We start from the raw sequence: 16,986 nt of genomic DNA, 5'->3' as shown, positions 1-16,986 counted from the left end.
CTGCTACAATATTGAAGGTATTAACCCCTAAACCTAACCCTAACCCCCCTAATTTAAATATAATTTAAAATAATCTAAATAAAATTACTACAATTAAATAAATTAATCCTATTTAAAACTAAATACTTAAAAATTAAATTACCTAAACTACCTACAATTAATTACAAATAAATTAAATAAACTAAATTAGGAAAAAAACAAACACTAAATTACAGGGGAAAAAAAGAATTACAAGAATTACAAGAAAGATGGACCCGCTCCGCTCCGGATGGATGAAGATAGAAGATGCCGCCTGGATGAAGACTTCTGCCGCTTGGAGGACCTCTTCTGCCCGGATCGGATGAAGACTTCAGCACTCTGGAGGTTCACTTGTACCCGACTGGGTGAAGACGGCTCAAGGTAGGGAGATCTTCAGGGGGGTAGTGTTAGGTTTTATTAAGGGGGGATTGGGTAGGTTTTAGAGTAGGGTTGGGTGTGTGGGTGATGGGTTTTAATGTTTGGGAGGGTATTGTATTTTTTTTTTACAGGTGAAAGAGCTGATTACTTTGGGGCAATGCCCAGCAAAAGGCCCTTTTAAGGGCTATTTGTAATTTAGTATAGGGTAGGGAATTTTATTATTTGGGGGGGGCTTTTTTATTTTATTAGGGGATTAGATTAGCTGTAATTAGTTTAAAATTCTTGTAATTCTTTTTTTTTCTTTTCTGTAATTTAGTGGGGGGGGGGGGGTGTTCCGTAATTTAGTTTATTTAATTTATTTGTAATTAATTGTAGGTAGTTTAGGTAATTTATTTAATGATAGTGTAGTGTTAGGTGTAATTGTAACTTAGGTTAGGATTTATTTTACAGGTATATTTGTATTTATTTTAACTAGGTAATTATTAAATAGTTAATAACTATTTAATAACTATTGTACCTAGTTAAAATAAATACAAAGTTGCCTGTAAAATAAAACCTAATCTAGCTACAATGTAACTATTAGTTATATTGTATCTATCTTACGGTTTATTTTATCGGTAAGTATTTAGTTTTAAATAGGATTAATTTATTTAATTATGGTAAATTTATTTAGTTTAATTTAAATTATATTTAAGTTAGGGGGGGTGTAAGGGATAGACTTAGGTTTAGGGGTTAATAAATTTAATATAGTTGCCGCGACGTGGGGGGGGGGGCAGATTAGGGGTTAATAAGTGTAAGATTAGGGGTGTTTAGACTCGGTGTTCATGTTAGGGTGTTAGGTGCAGACATAAAATTAATTTCCCCATAGGAAACAATGAGGCTGCGTTAGGAGCTGAACGGTGCTTTTTTGCAGGTGTTAGTTTTTTTTTCAGCCAGCTCAGCTCCATTGTTTCCTATGGGGAAATCGTGCATGAGCACGTTTTGCCGTCTTACCGCTGACTTAAGCAACGCTGGTATTGAGGTGAGATGTGGAGCTAAATTTTGCTCTACGCTCACCTTTTTGCGGGTAATGCCAGGTTTAAAAAAACCTGTAATACCAGCGTTGTCTTAAGTGAGCGGAGGGAAAAAAAGGCTCATTAGCACTGCACCCCTGTTACCGCAAAACTTGTAATCTAGGCGATAGTTAGTTATGCTCCTATGTCACTCCAGATAAGGATATAACTTGTAAGCAAATGAGAAGCATGCATATGTGTGTATGCTCCCAACCAATGTCCATATCCTCATCTGGTGCAGCATATGTGTGTATGCTGCCGACCACTGTCCATATCCTCATCTGGTGCAGCATATGTGTGTATGCTCCCAACCACTGTCCATATCCTCATCTGGTGCAGCGTGTGTGTGTATGCTCTCAACCACTGTCCATATCCTCATCTGCACTCAGGCACTGGCAGCATTAGCACAACAGAATCCTGCACATGAGTTGACAGAGAAATTATGGTAAGTTCCTCCGGCTCCCAACTGGTCCTCTTTCTGTCCTGTCTCACTGTGCTGCCCTCAGACCTGTCGTCTGTGTCACTGACACTCATATACAGATTTATTTTGAAATATGGGAGCAATTGGGAATGGGTTATTTAGAGATAATATTTTGTTGATAATGTTAGATAGGTGTTTCGGTGCTGTCTCCTGAGGTTATAGTGAATTAAATAGCGTGTTTGCTCTGAGAGATATGCATTTAGATTTTAAAATAATATTTTTTTGTGGTTGCTTAGAACTTAGAAGCTATGTATGGGGATATCCAGTGTTTTTTTTAAATAATTGGTGAAGCATTGTGACAACAGGTTAGATAGTAGCCAATCTCTTTAACCCTTTGGGGTTAACAGTTGCTTTTTAACTTGGCAATTAGGGATCTTTCATTCAATTAAGTTTCCACATATATTCCAATAGGGATAGTCACCCTATTTGTACTTGCTTCACATGCTATATAAACACTATTGCTTTTCACTTATCAGAAGTCACACATATTTTACTTATGTTTTATTCCATATATTTTTAATTGTAAACTTAAATGTTTTATTTCATACCCATATTGCTTGGTATTTACATTTGAAAATATTGTGTTATGGAAGATATTAAAGAACTTTGGCATTAGAAAGCAGCAGCCCATTCAAATAATTACTCAGGTGTGTGGTGTACTGGAACTGGAAACTGCTGCCATTTAAAAGACACTTTCTATTAGGTCTATTAGGTTTTTTGTGTGTGTGTGTTTTTTTGTTGTTTTTTTTTAAATAAATGTAACCTGCATCTAATATAAATTACATTCTAAGCAAAACTAAGCATGACACATTGTGCATGACACATTGTGGCTCCTGTGCGCAAAGGCCAGGTAAGCCAGTTAGAAGTGACATACACACTTAGCCCCCCAATCACTAGCTCTCTTTAACTCAGGAGCTCTAATGTGTTGTGTTCCCTAAATCAGACATTACTTATGTGTTTAAACACACAAGACTATGTTACAAAAGGAATGCAAAAATGGAAGTGAAAATTATGTTTTCATTTTTTGTGGTGAAATTGCCAGTAGTTAGTTATGTTTTGTGCCATGTGTCATGAACCAAGTAGTTGAGGTAACACAATATCTAGATAAGACAAAAATAAAAAAAAGAGAAAAGCATTATTTTTATTGCCTGCATTTACCCCTTAACTGCCACAAGCCTCCATTGTAATAAACCCCTACCATTAAAGCTATAAACAGCAACAAACAGCAGTATCCCCCATCAGTAAACCCTCTAACTCAGACATCCTCAAACTTGACCCTCCAGAGGTTTTGAAACTACATTTCCAATGATGCTCAGCCTGTTGATAAGCTGGCTGAGCATCATGGGAAATTAATAGTAACATAGTAGATGAGGTTGAAAAAAGACCGAAGTCCATTGAGTTCACCCTATAAAAATCTAAAAATACTTACAAAAAACTCCAGTTAATCTTAAATAATCCCACTAAAAGGTGACCCATTTAATACTAGCAATCATATCTATGAATTTTGTTTATAGACAGAAATGTATCCAAACAATTTTTAAATATATCTAGGGTATTGGCATTCACTACCTCCTTTGGTAATGAGTTCCACAATTTTATTGCTCTTACAGTGAAAAAAAATTCCGTTGCAGGAGATTAAGGGGCCCATTTATCAAGCTTGTGGGACTGTGTTTCTGGCGAGTCTTCAGACTCGCCAGAAACAACAGTTATGAAGCAGCTGCTCCATAACCCTGTCCGCCTGCTCTGATGAGGCGGACAGGAATCGCCGGAAATCAACCTGATCGAGTATGATCGGGTTGATTGACACACCCCTGCTGGCGCGCGAGTCTGCAGGGGGCGGCGTTGCACCAGCAGCTCTTGTGAGCTGCTGGTGCAATGCTGAATACGGAGAGCGTATTGCTCTCCGCATTCAGCGAGATCTTGCGGACCTGATCCACACTGTCGGATCAGGTCCGCAAGACCTTTGATAAATAGGCCCCCATATCTCCTTTCCTCCAACCTTAAATTGTGACCTCTTGTCACAAACAATTTTCTTGGAATAAACAGAGCTTCTGCCATCTCTGTATATGGGCCTTGAATATATTTATATAAAGTAATCATGTTACCTCTCAAGTGCCTTTTTTCTAAAGAAAACAGACCAAGTTTGGCTAGCCTCTCCTCATAGCTTAAATTCTCTAATCCTCTTATTAGCTTAGTGGCCCTTCTCTGAACTTTTTCTAGTTCTGCAATATCTTTTTTTGCAATTGGTCCCCAGAACTGCACTCCATACTCAAGGTGAGGTCTTACCAGGGTTTTATATAGTGACATAATTATGCTTTCCTCCCTTGAATCAATGCCTCTTTTAATACATGCTAGTATCTTATTAGCCTTTGAAGCTGCTGCCCTGATTTGTGCAACCATCTTTAGCTTGTTATCTATTACTACCCCTTGCATTTTCACGTATTAAATCTCATTTTCCATTTACCTGCCCATATTTCTAATTTTTGCAGGTCCTTTTGTATCGAAAGTTCATCCTGCTCTGACCTAATTACCTTTTATCTGCAAAAATAGAGATGTCGCTATTTAATCCTTGCTCCAAGTCATTTATAAAAATATTAAAAAGAACAGGGCCCAGTACTGATCCCTGGGGGACTCCACTGATTTCCTTTGTCCAATCTGAGTATGATCCATTTACTACTACTCGTTGCTCCCTATCTTTAATCCAGTTATTTATCTATGAGCTAACATTTTCAGCTATTCCCAGTGCCTAATTTTGTGCATTAATCTCTCATTGGCCCAGTTTATATCAGGTTGGTTAAATTCTCCCATAATTACAGCACTGTTATTAGCAGCCTTACCTATTTGCATTAGTAGTTGAGTTTCATCCAGGTCACTAATGTTGGGTGGCTTGTAGCATGTTCCTAGTAATATTTTTTTGGGATTTTTCCCCCCACTCTTTATTTCCACCCACAGGGTCTCTACACTGTCGCCTGTAACATAAATATCTTCCCTTATTTTAGGTTTAAGGTTAGGTTTAATATACATGCAGATTCCTCCACCCCTTTTATTATTCCTGTCCCTCCTAAATAAAGTATACCCCTCTAAGTTAACTGCCCAGTCATGTGAATCATCCCACCAAGTTTCAGTTATACTGATAACATCATAGTCCTCTTCTGCAACTAAGAGCTCCAGCTCCCCCATTTTACCTGTCATGCTTCTTGCATTTGTTGCCATACATTTAATTTTCATATGCTTTCTGCTGATACTTGGTGTGCTTTCCTCCATACTTTCTAATGTGACATTTCTTAAGTCATCCCTTCCTTGAGATATTAAAGGAGTGACAGATTCACAGACTGACCTCTCTGTTCTATTGTGTTCTAACTGACCCCCTCCCCCACTTGCCTAGTTTAAAAGATTCTCTAAACTTGTTACCATCCTTTTCCCCAACACACCTACACCCATGTCATTCAGGTGCAATCCATGCAATCCATCCTTACTGTACAAACTGCACCCAAGTGAAAAGTCAGCCCAATGCTCTAACAAGTCAAACCCCTCATTTTTACACAATGTCTTTAACCATGAATTCACAGACCTTAGCCCCTTTTGCCTTACTGAATTAGCACATGGCACTGGCAATATCTCCAAAAATATTACTTTGGAGGTCCTTGCTTTAAGCTTGCTACCTAACTCTCTGAAGTTATTTTTTAGGACTCTCCTACTCCCGCTGATTCCTTCATTAGAACCAATATGTACCATGACTGCAGGATCAGACCCACATCCCTGACTCTTGAGAAAGCCGCCAGAGGAGGTGGGGAAACGCGTTGAGGCGCCGAATGCATGTACTCTGATGTACACTGACTGACAGTTGAAAGAGGAGAGAGGTGTGATTTGAATATCGCGGTGATAGAGATCGGGTGGTGACGTCACATGCCAACTCGTGCACAGGCAGTGCCGTGGAAAGAATGCCAGAATACTCCTTGCCTGTCAAGACTCTTATGTTATATGCCCAATTGATCTGAATTTCTGTGAGTAGTTCTATTGTTTGCGTGTCATTAAAGTGTTGTTGGATCTCACACTATTGTAGTTCCATTTCTTTTTTGCGCTCCAGATTTCACTACTTTGGATCTCTTCACTCGGCTGCAGGACAAACAGCCAACCCCCTGTGAGCAGCATTTTCTAAAGGTTGCTGGACTACAGTGTGTAACGCTGGAGGGTATCTACTATGTTTTATAAAGGCTATAGCCCATGGACATTAAGGACATTATCTGAGTAAGAATACTATATATACAATATAATCTGTTATAAGTGTGCAATATTACTAATAACATACTGATCCGTTTGATTCTATATTCATATTGTAGTTTCTAAATAAGCGCTTCTAGTTTAATATATCTAGCCCTCTAACAATCTATAAATACACTCCACAATATGCCTAACGCAATCCCCTGGAAGACAGCAAACAGTTCTATTTAAAGGGTCTGGATGACAAATTACCCTATCAACCTTTCTAATAATAGAGTCTCCTACCACCAACATCTGCCTTAGGCCCTGACTTGTTTGCCCCTCTTCCATGACTGAAGAACTGTTAACTATAGTATGCCCCTATACCATGTCTGAAGGACTGTCTACCATAGTATGCTCCTCTTCCACAGCTAAAGGACTGTTCACTATAATAGGCAACACAGCCCTCTCTGCCACTGCCACCCCTGAACTGATATCCCCAACATCTTCACTTAATCTGGCAAATCTGTTGGGGTGCTCCAGCTCAGAACTGGCCTGTCTCTTCCACTTACCTTTACCTCGCCCTCTGACTGTGACCCAGCTAGATCCTGGAGTCTCCTCATCTGAATCCTCCCCATTCCCACTGAACCATTAACAACTAGCTCAGTCCTATCCATTTCCCTTTCAGCAAAAAATCCTGACACAATAACCTCCACTGCTATTAACTCCTAACCACCACAACACTACCCCCCTTCTGTTGACCCCCCTAACCACCACAAATCCCAGGACAAAAAAAAATGCCATCAAAGAAAAAAAACAACCTTCCTCTGCTGTTAACCCCTAACCTCCACAACCCCCACGTAAAAAGAAACTGTACTGTAAATCCCCTAGCCACCCCAATTGAAAAACTCTCTGCCATTAGTATAATATTACTAATAACATACTGATCCATTTGATTCTATATTAATATTGTAGTTTCTAAATAAGCGCTTCTAGTTTAATATATCTATCCCTCTAACAATCTATAAATACACTCCACAATATGCCTAACACAATCCCCTGGAAGACAGCAAACAGTTATATTTAAAGGGTCTGGATGACAAATTACCCTATCAACCTTTCTAATAATAGAGTCTCCTACCACCAACATCTGCCTCAGGCCCTGACTTGTTTGCCCCTCTTCCATGACTGAAGAACTGTTAACTATAGTATGCCCCTCTACCATGTCTGAAGGACTGTCTACCATAGTATGCTCCTCTTCCACAGCTAAAGGACTGTTCACTATAATAGGCAACACAGCCCTCTCTGCCACTGCCACCCCTGAACTGATATCCCCAACATCTTCACTTAATCTGGCAAATCTGTTGGGGTGTACCAGCTCAGAACTGGCCTGTCTCTTCCACTTACCTTTACCTCGCCCTCTGACTGTGACCCAGCTAGATTCTGGAGTCTCCTCATCTGAATCCTCCCCATTCCCACTGAACCATTAACAACTAGCTCAGTCCTATCCATTTCCCTTTCAGCAAAAAATCCTGACACAATAACCTCCACTGCTATTAACTCCTAACCACCACAACACTACCCCCCTTCCATTGACCCCCCTAACCACCACAAATCCCAGGACAAAAAAAAATGCCATCAAAGAAAAAAAACAACCTTCCTCTGCTGTTAACCCCTAACCTCCACAACCCCCACGTAAAAAAGAAACTGTACTGTAAATCCCCTAACCACCCCAATTGAAAAACTCTCTGCCATTAGCATAATATTACTAATAACATACTGATCCGTTTGATTCTATATTCATATTGTAGTTTCTAAATAAGCTCTTGTAGTTTAATATATCTATCCCTCTAACAATCTATCAATACACTCCACAATATGCCTAACACAATCCCCTGGAGGACAGCAAACAGTTCTATTTAAAGGGTCTGGATGACAAATTACCCTATCAACCTTTCTAATAATAGAGTCTCCTATCACCAACATCTGCCTCAGGCCCTGACTTGTTTGCCCCTCTTCCATGACTGAAGAACTGTTAACTATAGTATGCCCCTCTACCATGTCTGAAGGACTGTCTACCATAGTATGCTCCTCTTCCACAGCTAAAGGACTGTTCACTATAATAGGCAACACAGCCCTCTCTGCCACTGCCACCCCTGAACTGATATCCCCAACATCTTCACTTAATCTGGCAAATCTGTTGGGGTGTACCAGCTCAGAACTGGCCTGTCTCTTCCACTTACCTTTACTTCACCCTCTGACTGTGACCCAGCTAGATCCTGGAGTCTCCTCATCTGAATCCTCCCCATTCCCACTGAACCATTAACAACTAGCTCAGTCCTATCCATTTCCCTTTCAGCAAAAAATCCTGACACAATAACCTCCACTGCTATTAACTCCTAACCACCACAACACTACCCCCCTTCCATTGACCCCCCCTAACCACCACAAATCCCAGAACAAAAAAAAATGCCATCAAAGAAAAAAAACAACCTTCTTCTGCTGTTAACCCCTAACCTCCACAACCCCCACGTAAAAAGAAATTGTGCTGTAAATCCCCTAACCACCCCAATTGAAAAACTCTCTGCCATTAACCCTATAAACCCTACAAACCCCAACACTAAAGTTCCCTTCTCAAATAAAGCATAACTGTTAAATCACTGGTTGGTTTAACCAACTTATAGGATGCAAGCTATTTCTATTGGTGAATTAGAGTAGGGGTCAGTTGAGGCACGATGGAGTTGTTTCAGAGGTGTGTCATATTAATGAGCCCCTGCACTCAAACAATCACTGTGCAGAATGTTGGTTTTAGGATATACTCCGGCCTCTCTGTGGCAGTGGAAGAAAACACATTTTTAGAGGTGAGCATATTGTAAAAAATTTCAACAAAACATGCTTAAGCATTGTATGAAGAATTAACTTTCCAGTCTAATGCCCATTTAAAAATGCATGCTAGGAAAGCTAACAAAATAAGGATATAAAGAAAAGCCTATTAAAGGATTACGTATTTGGCTGAATTTCCTTCATTATGCTGGTAAATGAGTATAATCGCATAGCAACAGAAGTAATGCATTTTTTATTGAAATTGCCTACATATTATTCCATATATTTTAATTTAATGTATACCAACACCACTAATATGACTTATTGATATATTCCATTTAAACAGATGTGGTTCATTTCTGTTTTGAACCGAAGATCTGTTGTAATACACTTGTATTACTAAAAATAATTTTTTTGTGCATTCAAAAACAGCATGGTATTAAAATAGGTGTTTTACTAAATAGCTACACAGTAAAATATATGTTAAAAGAACCATTTTTGTGAATACAACAGTATTGCAAAAATGCTTCTATTCAAAATGAGTAAATCTGTGAACAAAGATCACATACAGAGGGCGCCTCCTAGTATAATACTGAGATGATAAATAAAAGCATATGTGTCTTGTGATATGAATATATTCACAAAAAAGGCAGCACCCAATGTGCTAAATGATGCAGGCTAGGATCTCTAAGTGCCCCAGCTAACTGGTCCCAGGATGAGAAAAAAATCAGGCACAGTAATTCTATAGTATGTGCTAAACGGACAAGGTAATACAGCACGATCTGAAAAAGTATAACACATACAAAGGGCACCTCCTAGTGTATTAGTGTGATAGTACCAAAAAATGTATGTGACTTGTGTTGTACTCACAAGCAAAGCAGCACCCAATGTGCTAAGTGGTGCATGCTGGGAACTCTCAGTGTCCCAGCTGACTGATCCAAGGTTTGAGACAGAGGCCCAGTGGTCCTAGGATCCGTCCCAGGAAATACAGACCAAGCCCAGGCTTCCAATGAATGCAGTATATTTTATTTAAAAACAAATTTAAAAACCCAGGGTGCATGCATACAGCCCAAGCAAATAAAACGATTCAAATAACAGATTGCAACGCGTTTCTCAGCTGGGCTAGCTGTATCATCAGGCATCTGTTAACAAACTGGAAGCACTGGCTTTTAAACATGAACTGACCAATCCCCTCCCTTGAGCTGTACACACCCATTTCCTGTCAAAACAGGTGCGATTAATTAAAATGTGTTCTCTTTGCCATATGTTTTATGGGATTGCAAAACAATTAATAACATTGATGACCCCTATAGGCATAACAAGTAGTTCTCTAAACAAATGTTTTCATGTACAACTTATATGACATAAAAATACATTTTTGATTCCAACTCCATAAACATATTGTATGCAAATTAAACTATTAATTCCATCTCTAGAAATATTTTTAACATCTCTCATTATATATTGACTAGCAATCTATTCATACATATATTCCTTGTAATCACTATAAACAAGTCAATACATTTTACACATTTAAAAAGTTTGTGGGTAAATACTCCTTTCATATAAAACTCTATATAATATATATGGAAAGAAAAAGAAATCATACAATGCCCCCCTTGCACTCTAAACTGTCACTCACTGTGTTGAATGATCTCAGCTACATGCACTTACTGTATAGTAGGATCTAGGATACATGCTAGTTTTTTATCTGATAACCGCTTTTTCTGATTACTAATGGGGACTTAACGTGAGCTAATATGCTTGATGATGAGAGGGTTACTCTATGGCAGGAAACCTGTAACAGATGTCTAAAATGCCAATGTTATATTGAATAAACCCCAAATGTGTTGTTATTTCCGTATACGTCACCGAAAGCATGATGTATACGTTGTATTAAATGGGCGTAATCGAAATTATTTGACCAATCCTGAGTCTCAATTGTTGGCATTACCGATGATGAATCTAAGTGGGAGGAAATTGGGTAATTCCCTAGACCGCCAATAGCTGCCAAAATTTGGCGTGACTATCCAATTGGGACGGTGGGAAATATATTAAGGGTATATTTAAAAAAAATGTGAAATAACACTATTTAACAATGAAGATAATAAATTGTGTAGTATATAGTAACTGTCATATTTTTGAAAGGGGTGTGAGTGTATGCCATATGATGCTAATATGGATATTATTGAAGTCATGGAATAAAATGAAATTAAATTGAATATGTGTTATAAGTGATGAATCCACTCTAATGAATATATGGAGAGTGATCTGTGGAAAAGGCAAAATACCTGGGATACGGATAAACCTAATATAGGTTCTCTAGATTCTCTTGTGATAAAAACAAGGAGTAGTCTTATTGATATATAATTTTATCCTTTTACATTAAATCTCCTGCTGCTGTTGATAATTAGTGTAAATCGACCTGCCTTTTAGTGTCTAAAGATGTATATAGAGTGTTCTAACAAATAATGGTGACGGACTAAGAAGAGAAAGGCAAGAGGTATTCTAAGGGATATATACTATTGAAACGTCAATATTGTGTATATAAAGGGGCCATGTTCAATATATGTAGCTGGTAATCAACGACTTAAAGGGGTCAAACTAATATAGTACAGATGACTAAAAATAATAATAACATGCTAAAATCTGCAAAATATGTGCCTGCCTAATAGTGTCTAGATATGTTCGTGAACTATTATGGAAATGGGTGAAGATGGAAAGAAGTGAAGTGAAACAGGTTAAAGTTATTAATGGTAGGGCTGTGTTATCTTATGATAAACATATAAATCATGAATTGGGGGTCGATGTCCGTGACTTATTTGTATTAATAGTGATAAAGGTGTGGAGAACACTGTGCTAGTATGGTGAACTAATTTGCTGGAAATACCATAACGGGGTTAAATACCCCCTAGCGTGGTAGTAAATTCATGTAGATATGTAATATCATGATATATGTGGTGAAATACCATAACGGGGCTAAATACCCCCTAGCTTGGTAGTAAATTCATGTAGATGTGTAATATCATAATATATGTGGTGAAATACCATAACAGGGCTAAATACCCTCCCTGGGGTGGTAATATATTCATGTAGATATGTAACATCATGATATGTGTGGTGAAATACCATAACAGGGCTAAATACCCTCCCTGGGGTGGTAATATATTCATGTAGATATGTAACATCATGATATATGTGGTGAAATACCATAACAGGGCTAAATACCCTCCCTGGGGTGATAATATATTCATGTAGATATGCAACATCATGATATATGTGGTGAAATACCATAACAGGGCTAAATACCCTCCCTGGGGTGGTAATATATTCATGTAGATATGTAACATCATGATATATGTGGTGAAATACCATAATAGGGCTAAATACCCTCCCTGGGGTGGTAATATATTCATGTAGATATGTAACATCATGATATGTGTGGTGAAATACCATAACAGGGCTAAATACCCTCCCTGGGGTGGTAATACATTCATATAGATATGTAACATCATGATATATGTGGTGAAATACCATAACAGGGCTAAATACCCTCCCTGGGGTGGTAATATATTCATGTAGATATGTAACATCATGATATATGTGGTGAAATACCATAACAGGGCTAAATACCCTCCCTGGGGTGGTAATATATTCATGTGGATGTGTAACATTGGGATATATGTGGTGACTTAAAAATGCTTGTATAGTGTGAACCAGTATACACCATAGGGAAGTGTGGGAATGTGAAGGTTAGCCCTAGGTCCAGCCTCATCTGGTGCATAAGATGTTATTAGACAAGCTAAATATAAATTTGTAATAATAATAATATAAGGACATTAAAGAGTGCAAGAAAAAAATTACTCTTAAAAAGCTGCCATGTCGATATTTTCGTTAAGTCCCTCTGGAAAAAGACTGCCAAATTTAAAAATCCAATAGGTCTCTCTTTGGCGGAAAAGAAAAAGAGGGGCCAATGGCACTACTATATAGATATCAGAACTACTGCCAATACAATAAATACCCCAGTTTATTAACAGTGGGTTTATGGGATGGTGCTGTGTATATTAACAACTAGAAAGAGAGAGTAGAGAGGAATAACTTCCTCCAAAGTATACACTCATAGCACTCCAGAGTCTGAATAGATTAAGTAGGTTATGAATGTAAACTCAAAAGGAAAATGTATCACTCTGGGATCAGGTACAACAGTGTGAATAAAATATAACGTTTATTAAAATAAGAATAAAAACAGGGCTGAAATTGAAATTGCGGCCTGGGGTGGAGATAGCGTGACAAGGGTCAAATATGCCACAAATTCAGCTAAAAAAAAGTGCTTCAAATTCAACTGGGAGCTGATTGTGGGTGAAAAAGCGGATGTTACCCTAAGTAGTGTGGTTGAAAAGATGTCAAAAATACCCTAGCTAGTAAATAACCAGTGTAATTGGGGTACCACTAGGGTTGAGAGAGCAAATAATATCAGATATATGCACTGAGGTGAAGGCGATCACAATTCTATTGGCTCAGACAAGTTCTAATTCAGGAGGATATGTGTAAGTAAAAGGATTATCATACACTCATTATATAATATAATAAGGTGCTGTAATAACCCTAACCGGTGACGTTATCAGTGGATCTGGTATAAACACTTGCTAAAGCTTAATGTGGGAATTAAGGCATAAATATAAATATTTGATATATCATAGTATGCTACTGGTGTTGAGTAATATGTATGTTTTACTGTGCCTCAATCATGGGCAGTACAAATAAACCAGTACTAAGCTTATAAATATCAGGAAAACTCACATTACCTTATAAAGTTTAATATGGCACTTAGGTTATAATCAGATCTCAGCATTAGATACAACATGTGTATGTGAGATTCAATTAAGAAGTATGAAGCACACTGTGTAATGTAACTTGAAAAGTAGACAGTGCTTGTAAACACACGGCTAGATTTAGAGTTTGGCGTTAGCCGTCAAAAGCAGCGTTAAAGGGTCCTACAGCTCACGTCCTTTCCGCGACTCCAGGCTACCGCAGATCCCCTTACGTCAATTGCGTATCCTATCTTTTCTATGGGATTTGCCTAATGCTGGTATTTGGAGTCTTGGAACAAGTGAGCGGTAGAGCCTCTACCGACAAGACTCCTACCGCCAAAAAAAGTCTGTAGTTAAGAGCTTTATGAACTAACGCCGAAACATAAAGCTCCTAACTACTGTGCTACAAAGTACACTAACACCCATAAACTACCTATGTACCCCTAAACCGAGCCACCCCCACATCGCCAACCCTCTAATAAAAAATTTTAACCCCTTATCTGCCGACTGGACACCGCCGCCACTTACATTATAGCTATTAACCCCTAATCTGCTGCCCCTAACATCGCTGACACCTATATTATATTTATTACCCCCTAATCTGCCCCCCCATGTTGCCGCCACCTACCTACACTTATTAACCCCTAATCTGCCGACCGGACCTCACCGCCACTATAATAAATGTATTAACCCCTAAACCGCCACAATCCCGCCTCGCAAACACAATAATACATTTTATTAACCACTAATCTGCCCTCCCTAACATCGCCGCCACCTACCTACAATTATTAACCCCTAATCTCCCGCCCGCAAAGTCGCCGCTACTATAATAAAGTTATTAACCCCTAAACCGAAGTCTAACCCTAACACCCCCCTAACTTAAATATAATTTAAATTAACAAAATAATATTCCTATAATTAAATAAATTATTCCTATTTAAAACTAAATACTTACTTATAAAATAAACCCTAATATAGCTACAATATAACTAATAATTACATTGTAGCTATTTTAGGATTTATATTTATTTTACAGGCAACTTTGTATTTATTTTAACTAGGTACAATAGCTATTAAATAGTTAATAACTATTTAATAGCTACCTAGTTAAAATAAGTACAAAATTACCTGTAAAATAAATCCTAACCTAAGTTACAAATACACCTAACACTACACTATCATTAAAATAATTAAATAAATTAACTACAATTAGCTAAAATACAATTAAATAAACTAATCTATAATAAAAAAAAACACTAAATTACAAAAAATAAAAATAAATTACAAGAAGTTTTAACTAATTACACCTATTGAACCTGAAGTTCAATCCGATTGGCTGATCCAATCAGCCAATCGTATTGAGCTCGCATTCTATTGGCTGTTCCAATCAGCCAATAGAATGCGAGCTCAATACGATTGGCTGATTGCATCAGCCAATCGTATTGAACTTCAATAGTTTAGCTAATTGTAGTTAATTTATTTAATTAATTTAATGATAGTGTAGTGTTAGGTGTATTTGTAACTTAGGTTAGGATTTATTTTAACTAGGTAGCTATTAAATAGTTATTAACTATTTAATAGCTATTGTACCTAGTTAAAATAAATACAAAGTTGCCTGTAAAATAAATATACATCCTAAAATAGCTACAATGTAATTATTAGTTATATTGTAGCTATATTAGGGTTTATTTTATAGGTAAGTATTCAGTTTTAAATAGGAATAATTTATTTAATTATAGGAATATTATTTTGTTTAATTTAAATTATATTTAAGTTAGGGGGGTGTTAGGGTTAGACTTAGGTTTAGGGGTTAATAACTTTATTATAGTAGCGGCGACGTTGCGGGCGGGAGATTAGGGGTTAATAATTGCAGGTAGGTGGCGGCGATGTTAGGGAGGGCAGATTAGGGGTTAATAAAATTTATTATAGTGTTTGCGAGGCGGGAGTGCGGCGGTTTAGGGATTAATACATTTATTATAGTGGCTGTGAGGTCCGGTCGGCAGATTAGGGGTTAATAAATATAATATAGGTTTCTGCGATGTTAGGGACAGCAGATTAGGGTTTCATAGCTATAATGTAGGTTGCGGTGGTACAGTTAGCGGGTTGTTAGGTTTAGGGATTAATAGGTTAATTTAGTTTATGGTGATGTGGGGGGCTGGCGGTTTAGGGGTTAATACATTTATTTCGTTGCGGTGGGCTCCGGGAGCGGCAGCATAGGGGTTAATAACTTTATGTAGGTTGTGGCGGTATAGGGAGTGGCAGATTAGGGGTTAATAAGTATAATATAGGTGGCGGCAGAGTAGGGAGCGGCGGAGTAGGGGGCGGCAGATTAGGGATTAATAAGTATAATGTAGGTGGTGGCGGAGTAGGGGCAGCAAATTAGGGGTTAATAAGTATAATGTAGGTGGCCGTGGGTTTCGGGAGTGGTGGTTTAGGAGTTAATAACTTTATTTAGTTGCGGCGGGGTCTGGGAGCGGGGGATAGGGGTTAAACAGTTTAGTATAGTGTGGGTGTTTTGTGACAGTATACAAATAAAGCTGGGAAAAAGCCAAATAGCAGCGAGATCGATGACTGTTAGTTAACAACAGTCCGCTGCTCATTGCCCCGTACCTGGTGCGCGGCTTTTTGGCAGCTTTTTTGTTAAATATGGAGAACGTATTCAGGTCCGCGGCAGCGATGTTAGGCGAGCATATTGGTGCCGGCGAATGCAGCACAGTTGACGGCTTGATAAATAGGCCCCACAGTGTGGTCATACTGTTTATCTAAGCCTATTTTCTTTTTGAAACTATATTATATTTCATCCAGCTGATTTGGTATATAATACGATATGAAGATATATAGGATTACATCGTTATTGATAGTACTCACAGTCTATGTGCATTTTGAACATAATCATTACCACGGTTATACAAGACCATTATTGTAACCTTGTTTATTAGATATGCTTATTTAATAAGAAGCAATGATGCTACATTAGTAGTTATTAACTCATTCATTCATAAGATCTGACAACTCCAAGGTTAAATAACTGTGTAAACAAGCACTGTCTACTTTTCAAGTTACATTACACGGTGTGCTTCATACCTATTAATTGAATCTCACACAAACATGTTGTATCTAATGCAGTGATCTGATTATAACCTAAAAGCCATATTAAACTTTATAAGGTAATGTGAGTTTTCCTGATATTTATAAGCTTAGTACTGGTTTATTTGTACTGCCC

Source organism: Bombina bombina, chromosome 3, assembly GCF_027579735.1.
Source record: "Bombina bombina isolate aBomBom1 chromosome 3, aBomBom1.pri, whole genome shotgun sequence".
Lineage (NCBI taxonomy): Eukaryota > Metazoa > Chordata > Amphibia > Anura > Bombinatoridae > Bombina > Bombina bombina.
The sequence above is the reverse complement of the archived record's forward strand: the minus strand, read 5'-3'. Positions refer to the sequence as shown.